Source organism: Nematolebias whitei, chromosome 13, assembly GCF_014905685.2.
Source record: "Nematolebias whitei isolate Nwh7 chromosome 13, NemWhi1, whole genome shotgun sequence".
NCBI lineage: Eukaryota > Metazoa > Chordata > Actinopteri > Cyprinodontiformes > Rivulidae > Nematolebias > Nematolebias whitei.
Genome location: NC_056510.1, coordinates 41,846,711 through 41,857,337, shown reverse-complemented (window position 1 = coordinate 41,857,337; position 10,627 = coordinate 41,846,711). Strand labels below are relative to the sequence as shown.

The 10,627-nt window shown below is 46.8% G+C and overlaps 1 long non-coding RNA gene across 1 annotated transcript in view; it reads left to right on the top strand.

The window, feature by feature from the left end:
• The first annotated feature begins 1,268 nt into the window (after positions 1–1,268).
• The window catches only part of LOC119419328, a 13,013-nt gene continuing 3,654 nt past the window's right edge, over positions 1,269–10,627 (top strand). Inside the window, exon 1 of the long non-coding RNA XR_005187254.1 lies at positions 1,269–1,292. This is a non-coding gene — a long non-coding RNA (uncharacterized LOC119419328). The remainder of the gene's footprint in view (positions 1,293–10,627) is intronic.

Genomic DNA, 10,627 nt, shown 5'->3' with positions numbered 1-10,627 from the left:
CTTCATGCTGATATCTTGATTGCGTAAGACACCCACTTAACTTTAACGCATACACCATTCACATGGTGTGCACAGTGCATTTTCTGAAAGAGGGACCCAGTCCTGCATGCTGCTTAAAGTCCAGCACCCAGGAGTGTAGACGCACGTGCTCTGAAGTGCTCATCACCGTCAGAATATTATGGTTTATGGTGGAAAGGAAAATCTCCCTTTTAACAGGAAGACACATCCAGCAGAACCAGGCTCAGGACATCTGCTTCGACCGGCTGGGTTTGAGAGGACAGGAAGGAGGAACAAACGAACAGAATGACTGGTCCAGATGTTCTTTCTGTAGGAGGAAAGACAAAAACCACGTTAAGATAGAAATAATTACAAACAGGTAGAGCAGAGTAAGTAAAGACAGCAGCAGACTGAAAAGTGTGGTCAGTTTGTCCTCCAGCAGTCTAAGCCTATAGCAGCAGAACTAAGGGACAGCTCAGGAAACCCAAGCCGACCCTAACTATAGGATTTATCAAAAAGGAAAGTCTTAATCCTAATCTTAAAAGTAGACAAAGGTGTCAGCCTCGACGGAAACAGGAAGTTGGTTCAAGGAAACAGGAGCACATGGCCGATGATGACCAAAGACTGATGATGTTGCACAAGGGATCGGGCAGGAGTGTGGTGCTCTGTGAGCTCTTTCAAAACAAATAATGGAGCTCCCGCTTTCTCGTCAAAGTCCTCACTCAGTCTCTGACTTGGGTTTTCTTTTTCATCGCTTCCTCTTCCGACTGAGAAGGTTCTGACTCCACAGCTCGATCCATTTGTGGGTGTGCAGCCTTGCAACCTCAAACAGAAGCTACAGCTTCACATAAAAAAATAAAAGCCATGCCTCAGTGTTTTGAATGAAACACACTAAAAGTGAGTAAACACACTACACCCTGTCTATAAATGTCAAACATGATAAATATCTCAAATCCCCAGTCTCATGTCTCACTCCTGCTTTGTCTTTGTCGCCATCACTGCTGATCTTCCTTGAGCTTTCGTGTCTTTTCCTTCTTCCTGTAGATTTTTTGATCCTTGACAAATAACTTGCGGCTTCAGTCAGAAAAAGGCAGGGCTTGTTTGTTCGACGGGTGTGTGGATGAGATTGGATGGGGGTGTTTGTTCTATGGTGCTGCCCACACGTGCAGCTGCTTCCAGTCTTGCACATAGAAATCAAGCTGAATCGTATGACTGGACACGTCGTTACGTCTCACCCCATATGTAGAGGGTGTTTCCACAGCTGCAACTGAAACTGCTTGAAATCGTCACAAAAGGTACTTTTTAAAAACCACTTTGTGTTATTTTTCAAAGCTTGCCACTAAACAGGTATTTATTCATGTCTCTCATATTTCACTGGATATGTAATGTGAAAAAATGGAGAGTGTTGGACTTTAAATTTGTTGCTTTAGTTAGGAACTGCTGTGCTGGCTGAGACGTTTGCCAGTTTACCCACTGAGTGGGGTTACTCCAAACAATGGAGTAACAGGCGTTCCAGTTTGCATAGTTTTTTTAAAACACTAGTAGTCGTAACACATGATCACTTGGCCGGCTCCGAAAGCTGAAGAAGAGTCCTGGAGGCTCATTTGCAATCTCATTCTGATTGCTGTGCAGAATTCATGATAATAGATTTACAGTTTTTGAGTTCAAACATAAGTTAGAATTTATCAAGAACATGGTGTAAAATAAAATTATTAGAGCCCATCAACCTTCATAATCTTTTTTTCTGCCTGAATAGTGTTGTTTTATACCAAGTACAGCCATGTTTGGCCTGTAGCACGGCAAGAACTGTGAATATAATATTGGTAACATATTTCCATCTGTGCAGGGACTGTAAATACTGCTTGGCCTGATTACAGGTTCTGCTGGGAGTCATGCAGACCAGCTATAATAACTGGTTGATTGCCTGAGTGGGCGTTTGGTAACAGCAGGTTAAAATGCAACTGACTCTGCTCAGAGAAATCAGCATAAGACTTAGGCTCTGCTCAGGTAAATTTACAAAATGAGCCTTGGAACATAGACATCCACTTCTGACTGATACGTCATGATGGTGAATCAGGCGTGAGCAGCGAAGCGCTGCCAAGACCTATTGTAATCGCTCTGTTCAGGCCCGAGCTGCGATTGTTTCTGTCAAATGAATTGGTGTTGTGGGGCCTTAACAGATCCCAAAAGTCACCAAATTTGGAGGACGCATCAGGACTGGTGAAGAATTATGTATTTTAAGGGCGTGGCAAAAATCGCAACAGAAACGGCTCAAGAGCACGGCCTGGAAATTTTCAAAATACCCTCCTCATTAACTTTAGTTTGTTGTAGAAACATGAAATTTGGTACGCTTGTCCAATTCCCCAAGATGCACAGAAAACCCTCTGGCACCAACGTTGTACGATAAACAGGAAGGCGGCCATTTTGGAATGTCAGCCCAATTGTCACACCTTTTTGGATATTTACAGCCTCCATATTTGAACAAACTCCTCCTAAGGATTTTGCTCAGTCGGTTTCAAACTTGGCCATTTTGGTCAAAAGCTGAATGAGCTTGTGATGCTTTTCAGAGCAGGGTTAAAATGTAGTACAGCTGAACTGCCGTCAACTTGAATTCTGAGACATGAGGAAGCAGCAGAGAGAGAGCAGACAATCACTCACTCTCTTTGCCGACATCAGAGCTAACAGCAGGGCTGTTTTTAACGACAGAAATTTAAGTAAAACCTGATCTAAAGGCTCAGAAGGAGCTTTGATCAGAGCGTGCAGGACCATAATTAGGTCCCACTGTGGAGCTAGTGGACGTGACACAGGTCTGTGTCTCCGTACACCTTCATCAGCTTCTTCATCATCCGCTTGATCAGCAGGTGGTTAAGAACTGTTCTGTCACCGAAAAACCTCATGACAGTAAGAATAGCTGCAGCATATGTTTTAATTGTGCTGAACGCTAAATTTCTGTCCATCAGTTGCTGTAGAAATGACAGCACGCTGCCTAGTGGACATGAGATGGGCTCCATGCCTTTCTCTGCGCATCAGCACTGAAGAACTGTCCACTTGATGTGTACAGCGTTGTGGTGGAAGCAGCTCGTGTGCCATGAAACGTACGCACCACATCCTGTGGGAGGCCCATCTTTTCTAAACGGATCTGTTCAGCGGCCAGACCCAAAGATGCTGACCTATTTCTAGGTAACTCCTGATCACTCTTCCTGCATGGAGGAGAGCGCCCTACCCACGGCAGTTTCCACGGCCGACCCGATATCAGTCGCTGCACATTCGGGAACCACAGAGAGCTTATGCGTTCGGGAGCTATGAGGATGACTGAGAGTTCTTCCTCCCGGACCCGGTCCAGGGTCCGTGATATCAGCAAGACTGGAGGGAATGCATAAAGGAGCATTTTTGGCCACGGGCTGTGAGCGAAGGCATCCACTCCTAATGGTGGGTCGTCTCGTGGGCTCAGTGAGAACCATAATTGACACTGGGCGTTCTCCCGTGTGGCGGACATATCCACTGCTGCTCGGCCGAACCTGCTCCCAATCCAAGAGATCAGCTGAGGATGGAGGCTAAAGTATCTGTGGCGGGGACCGCCCCTCGACATGATATCCACTCGCCCGTTCAGGACTCTGGGAATGTACACTGCTCTGATGGAGAACAGGTTTTTGTGTGCCCAACACAACAGCTGTTTCGCAATGCGTAACAGTCGGACTGAGCGCCTCCCTGACGGTTTATGTGATCTGCCATCACTTTGTTGTCTGTGTGGATCAGAACATGCTGATCCTGCAGCAGAGGGCAAAATGATGAGTCACATTTCAGACCGTGAAACATTCTAGCACATTTATGTGAAGCGACATGTGATCCAGCCACTGTGCTCCCACTGCTTGGGACAGACACATTCCTCCCAGCTTGACAGGAACGAGTCTGTGAAAACTGAGACGTGTAACGTAGGCCTGCTGATGGGAACTCCCTCTGACAGAATGAGGGGGTTTCCCTAGATTCCCTGATTCAGATCGGTTCTCACGGAGGGGGGCACAAAGATAATCCGCCTCTTTTGGCACACAGGATCTATGCGCAGGCAGGCGAACCATCTCTGAAGGCATCTCATGTGAAGTAGGCCCAGCGGAACCACGATGTGGGCTGCTGACATTGTCCCAGGAGTTGCATGACAGGCAGAGCTGTCAATACGCTGCAGGGTTTGACACGGCGGAGCTGAGCTGACAGAGCTTCGGCTCTCAGCTGTGATAAACGGGCTCTCATTGTGGTTGAGTTTAGCTCCACTTCCAGATAAACAATCATCTAGGGGTTGAACGAGTATATAATTTTTAAACTCGACATTAGCATAATAAAACCCGAGTAGAACTCGAGTATTTGATGACGGCATAGCGTCCCGTCACAGAAAAAACACTCAGCGAAGCTGCTGCCGCATTGCCTTTTTCGAGGGAACCATCCGATTCACCGCGAGGAAAAAAATGTTAGAAAAGACGATGGTGTCGTCCAGCGAGTAGCGGCCCGTCATGGAAAAACACTCCTTGGCACTTACCTTGAATAAGGCTACTCGTCTCTGCTTCTCCTCGGGGAGGAAGAGCTCACCGGGACGGCAGGAGGTCGGCGTGGCGGAGACCCAGGCATCCTTAGCAAAAGTTGTGCCGGTCAATGCTGGACATCTTTTCTTTCTTCGTTCTTCTGACAGTGCTAGCTAGCTGGCTGAAGAAAAAATGGGAGCCGATTGCCCTGTCTTACCGTAATTTATGCGGACCGGGGGTGGGGCCCACACAGCCGGTGGGCGCATATTAAAGTTTTCAGTGCTGCGCACGACGGGATAAATCCACTAGCAATAGTTTTAAAGGGCGAAGCCTATACGAAATATAACAAGATGTAATTAAAAGCATCAAAAATAAAAACATAAAAGCAAAGAGAAACAATGAAACAGTAAATCAAATGACACTGTCTTAAACATCAGTGAATACAGGTGTGCTTTTCCTAGGTAAGAGTAAGAACATAGACTGACCGGTAAACAGAGAGCTTTGCCTTACAGCTCAGCTCTCTCTTCACCACAAAGGGCCGGCACATTGGCTGCAGTACTGCAGATGCTGCACCAATCCATCTGTCAAGCTCACGCTCCATTCTTCCCTCTCTCATGAACAAAACCCTGAGAGACTTGAACTCCTCCACTTGAGGCATAAAGTCACCCTCAACCCAAAGAGAGCAATCCACCCTTTTCTGACTGAGGACCATGGCTTCAGATTTGGAAGTGCTCACTATTTTCCTCCTTGCAAAAGCCAGATGCAATTTCTGAACACAGCCTGCTCTTGGTAGATGTATACATATCCTATATTCCATCTAATTTTTAATAATGAATCTAACATAACACTTAGGGATGTTTAGAGCCTTGGAAAACTTTTGTATCCATCCCTTGACATCTTCTTACCAATAATATTTTTCTGAGTTGAATTTTGACAGTGAACTTTAGGGGAAACATTTTTATAATCACTTCTTTTACACATTTTATTTTTAAAATTTTAATTGTTATTTCCCTGTAGAAATCTGATTTCACTCTGAAGCTTAAGAAGCTTTTGTTGGTTTTGTAAAGAAGGCTTTTTAATTGTGACTGATTCAAGACAGCAATAAAAGAACAACTACTTGCATAACGCTGCATAAAAAAAAAATACTGTTCTTGTCTGAAACTGGTCTGTCACACCTGTTCATTCAACAGATGGGTCTGTGCCTTCTGTAGAATTTTTCTTGCCTGGTGCCTGCTAACGGAAGTGTTAAGTTGCAGGCTCTTGGGACAGGTGCCATTCTGTCTGCATTGTAAGTTGAATCTCAGGTGGTTCATGTCGTCCACCTTTTCCTTGCTAATGTTTACCGCAAACACTTAAATCAATATTTGCAGACTCCCATCCTCCTCTGGAGCACAAGTTAGGAGTCATCAGGACTATGTACCACAGAGCAGACAGCGTCTCCACTAACTCAGGAGCCAGGCAGAAGAGAAATCCCATACAACACAGGCCCTGGAGAAATGTGGATATCATAACTGAGCTTTCGTGAAAGCAGAGAAGAACCCTCCAGCCTGCCATCAAGTGAAAAGAATGAACCCAGACCAGAGGCCATTGTGTATGTTGCAGGAGTTTCAGGGAAATTGAGATGTTTATTTTCCAAACATGATGACCCAGTGACTTTTAAACCCCAACATACATTACGGCAAAGACTGGTTCATCCCAAAGATCCAGTCCCCTGGCATAAACAAAGTAATATTGTGTATGCTTTGCAGGTTTCAAGCTGCACATGACCTGCTCTAGAGAAGATAGAGTGATGGGTTCAAAATGGTCAAATAGAGCTACAGCTTGAGGTGGGATGGATGGGTCATGAGTTGGAAGGGAAATGAGAGCCCTAGTGGTCGCAATTTTTTCAAAAAGAAATGTAAGAAGTTGTCGCACAGCTCAGTCGAGTCTTCCAGAGGTGAAAGTTCAGTGAGGTGGACAACAGAGTTTACGGTGGAGAAGAGGACACGTGGGTTGCGAGAGTTTGAGGTAATTATATCAGAGAAGTATTTGGATTTAGCAGCTTTCACTGCTTTCTGATAACGGCGCTGTAGTGAACTAGGCCTCCGACAACAATCTGTCTCTGAAGACCTTCAGGGCACAGGAACTGCTATTTCATTGATTTGAATCCAGAAATACAAATTATCTCATCAAGAGACTATTTAATTGTATCCCGAATTAATCAATTGAAAGAACACTCTTCTTTTTTTTATATTATCATTACTATTTTAGAATATCTTGATAATCAAATGTGTGTTTAGTTCATACCATTTCTAAATGTTGAAGTGAACCACTCATTTAAATCAACTGTGAAACAGTATTAATGATTTTTAAACCTCAGCAGATTTTTGATCATACAGTTAAATGCCTATTTACGAAGTAAGTGTGCATTTAGTGATTTCAGTTGAAAGTCAGAGACAAATAGAAACGAGTTATTAGAACGAAGTGTCTTGTTTTTAAAACTAGCAGACAGTAAATAACTTCAACTAGCATCTGCGTTTGTCTCACTTCGTCATAATATTTCTCTGTCTGTACTAACCGTTCGTAAACATTCCTGCTGTCTCTTGACTCCTAGTGACCCTCTTGACATCACTAGAACCACCCCCCTGCTGGTTGTTTCAACCAATCAGGAAGTGCCACATAACAGGAAGTGTATACCCCTTTAAAAGGAACACTTCGTGGAACTATTCAGTTCGGTCCTGTAACTCAGTTCGGTCCTGGAGTTCGGTCCTGAAGTCCAGTCCTGGAGTTCAGTCCTGGAACTCAGTTGGCGTCTTCACGAGTCTTAGTCTCTTCTAAGTCTTGCTGGAACTTTCGGTCAGAGATGAGACTCACTTAAGCAGCGGATGGATGGGACCATGTGCTAGTCGCTTTGACTGAGGCATGTAAACTGGCCACTGATAAATCAGTGACCATTTACACTGACAGCAGGTATGCTTTTGGTGTTGTACATGATTTCGGAGCATTATAGAAACAGACGTTTCCTTCGCTCTGATGGGTCCCCCATCCAACATCATCATCTGATTTCTGAACTATTAGATGCAATTCTATTACCCAGATCAATCGCGGTTTGTGAATGTTCTGTGCATACTAACAAAACTGATTTTGCCTCCATGGGCAACGCTTTTGCAGATTCCACAGCAAAAGCAGCTGCTTTCTCCTCTGCACCTTCGCTCTCAGCCCTACAGGAAACCACAAACATTTCCTCTTCACTCACAGACATATAGTCATTTGCTACTGCAGATGAAAAATGACTTTGGCGTGCTGCCACCTGTCACATTGAAAATTATGTCTGGGTTGGGCCAAATTCCAATCCCTGTCTCCCCAAACATTTTTTTCCACATTTTGCAAAGTTGACATTCTCAGGATTATGTGTCAAAAGGGGGATGTTATCAATGATTAATTATCATTGGTTTACAATCGGATTTTCAATTTTTGCTAAAAAAAAATTGTGAAAACTGTCTGATCTGTGCAACACAAAATGCAGGCTGAGCAATTAATCCAGTTCAAAATGCCACATATCCAATGCCTGATGGTCCCTTTGAACACCTGATGATGGATTTTATTGAACTATGTCCATCAGAAGGTAAAAAACATGTCCTCGTTATATTGGTCATGTTTTCTAAATGGATGGAGGCATTCCCCACCAAACATCAAACAGCAGCTGAAGTTGCAAAAATCCTGGTCAGACAAATTATTCCTAGATGGGAACTTCCCATGAAAATTTCCAGTGGCAATGGACCACATTTTGCCAATCAGGCAATGACAGAAGTCAGCAAATATCTTGGTTTTGACCTGACAAAGCACTGTTCTTGCCATCCTCAAAGTGGAGGAGCGGTGGAAAGAGAGAATGGCACAATAAAGAACAAATTGGCCAAGTGCTGTGCTGAAACAGGGTTATCCTAGCCAAAGGTTTTGCCACTGGTGCTGATGGGCATGAGAATGAGGAAATGGAGCAGATGTAATTTAAGTCTATCCATCCATCCATTTTCTTCCGCTTATCCGGGGTCGGGTCGCGGGGGTAGCAGCCTAAGCAGGGAGGCCCAGACTTCCCTCTCCCCAGCCACTTGGGCCAGCTCTTCCGGGGGAATCCCGAGGCGTTCCCAGGCCAGCCGAGAAACATAGTCCCTCCAGCGTGTCCTGGGTCTTCCTCTGGGCCTCCTTCCGGTGGGACGTCTCCAAAACACCTCACCAGGGAGGCGTCCAGAAGACATCCTAAACAGATGCCCAAGCCACCTCAACTGGCTCCTCTCGACGTGGAGAAGCAGCGGCTCTACTCTGAGTCCCTCCCGGATGATCGAGCTTCTCACCCTGTCTCTAAGGGAGAGCCCAGACACCCTGCGGAGAAAACTAATTTCGGCCGCTTGTATCCGAGATCTCATTCTTTCGGTCACAACCCAAAGCTTGTGACCATAGATGAGGGTGGGAACGTAGATAGACCGGTAAATTGAGAGCTTTTCCTTTTGACTCAGCTCTCTCTTCACCACGACAGACCTGTACAGCGCCCGCTTCACTGCAGACGCTGCACCTATCCGCCTATCGATCTCACGCTCTACCCTTTTCCGGCTTAAGACCATGGCCTCGGATTTGGAGGAACTGATCTTCATCCCGGCCGCGTCGCATTCGGCTGCGAACCGCTCCATCGAAAGCTGTAGATCACGATCTGATGAAGCCAATAAGACCACATCATCTGCAAAAAGCAGAGAAGCAATCCTAAGGCCACCAAAATGGATCCCCTCAACACCTTGGCTGCGCCTAGAAATTCTGTCCATAAAAGTTATGAACAGAATCGTGACAAAGGGCAACCTTGGCGGAGTCCAACTCTCACCGGGAACAAGCCCGACTTACTGCCGGCGATGCGGACCAGGCTCTGACACCGGTCATATAGGGACCTAATAGCCCGTATCAAAGGGCCCGGTACCCCATACTCCCAGAGTACCCCCCACAGGGTCCCCCGAGGGACGCAGTCGAACGCCTTCTCCAAGTCCACAAAGCACATGTAGACTGGTTGGGCAAACTCCCACACACCCTCTAGGACCCTGCTGAGAGTGTAGAGCTGGTCTAGTGTTCCACGGCCAGGACAAAAACCGCACTGCTCCTCCTGAATCCGAGGTTCGACTATCCGACGGACCCTCCTCTCTAGAACCCCCGAATAGACCTTACCAGGGAGGCTTAAGAGCGTGATTCCCCTGTAGTTGGAACACACTCTACGGTCCCCCTTTTTGAATAGGAGGACCACCACCCCGGTCTGCCAATCCAGGGGAACTTCCCCCGATGTCCACGCAATATTGCAGAGTCGCGTAAGCCAACACAACCCTACAACATCCAGAGCCTTAAGGAACTCTGGGCGAATCTCATCCACCTCCGGGGCCCTGCCACCAAGGAGCTTTTTAACCACCTCGGTGACCTCAGCACCAGAGATTGGAGGGCCCGACCCAGAGTCCCCAGGCTCCGCTTCCTCAGTGGAAGACGTGCCGGTGGGATTGAGGAGGTCTTCAAAGTATTCCGCCCACCGACCCACAACATCCCGAGTTGAGGTCAGCAGCACACCACTCCCACTATAAACAGTGTTGGTGGCGTACTGCTTCCCCCCCCCCCAAGACGCCGGATAGTGGACCAGAATTGCCTCAAAGCTGTGCGGAAGTCGTTCTCCATGGCCTCTCCGAACTCCTCCCATGCCCGAGTTTTTGCCTCAGCAACCACCTGAGCCGCATGTCGCTTGGACTGCCGGTACCCATCAGCTGCTTCCGGGGTCCCACAGGCCAAAAAGGCACGATAGGACTCCTTCTTCATCCTGACAGCATCCCTCACCGACGGTGTCCACCATCGGGTTCGAGGGTTGCCGCCGCGACAGGCACCGACAACCTTGCGGCCGCAGCTCTGGTAAGCCGCCTCGACAAGAGAGACACGAAACATGGTCCACTCAGACTCAATGTCCCCCACCTCCCTTTGAACATGTTCAAAGTTCTCCCGGAAGTGGGAGTTGAAACTCCGTCTCACAGGAGACTCTGCCAGATGTTCCCAGCAAACCCTCACAATACGTTTGGGTCTGCCAGGTCTGACCGGCATCCTCCCCCACCATCGGAGCCAACTCACCACCA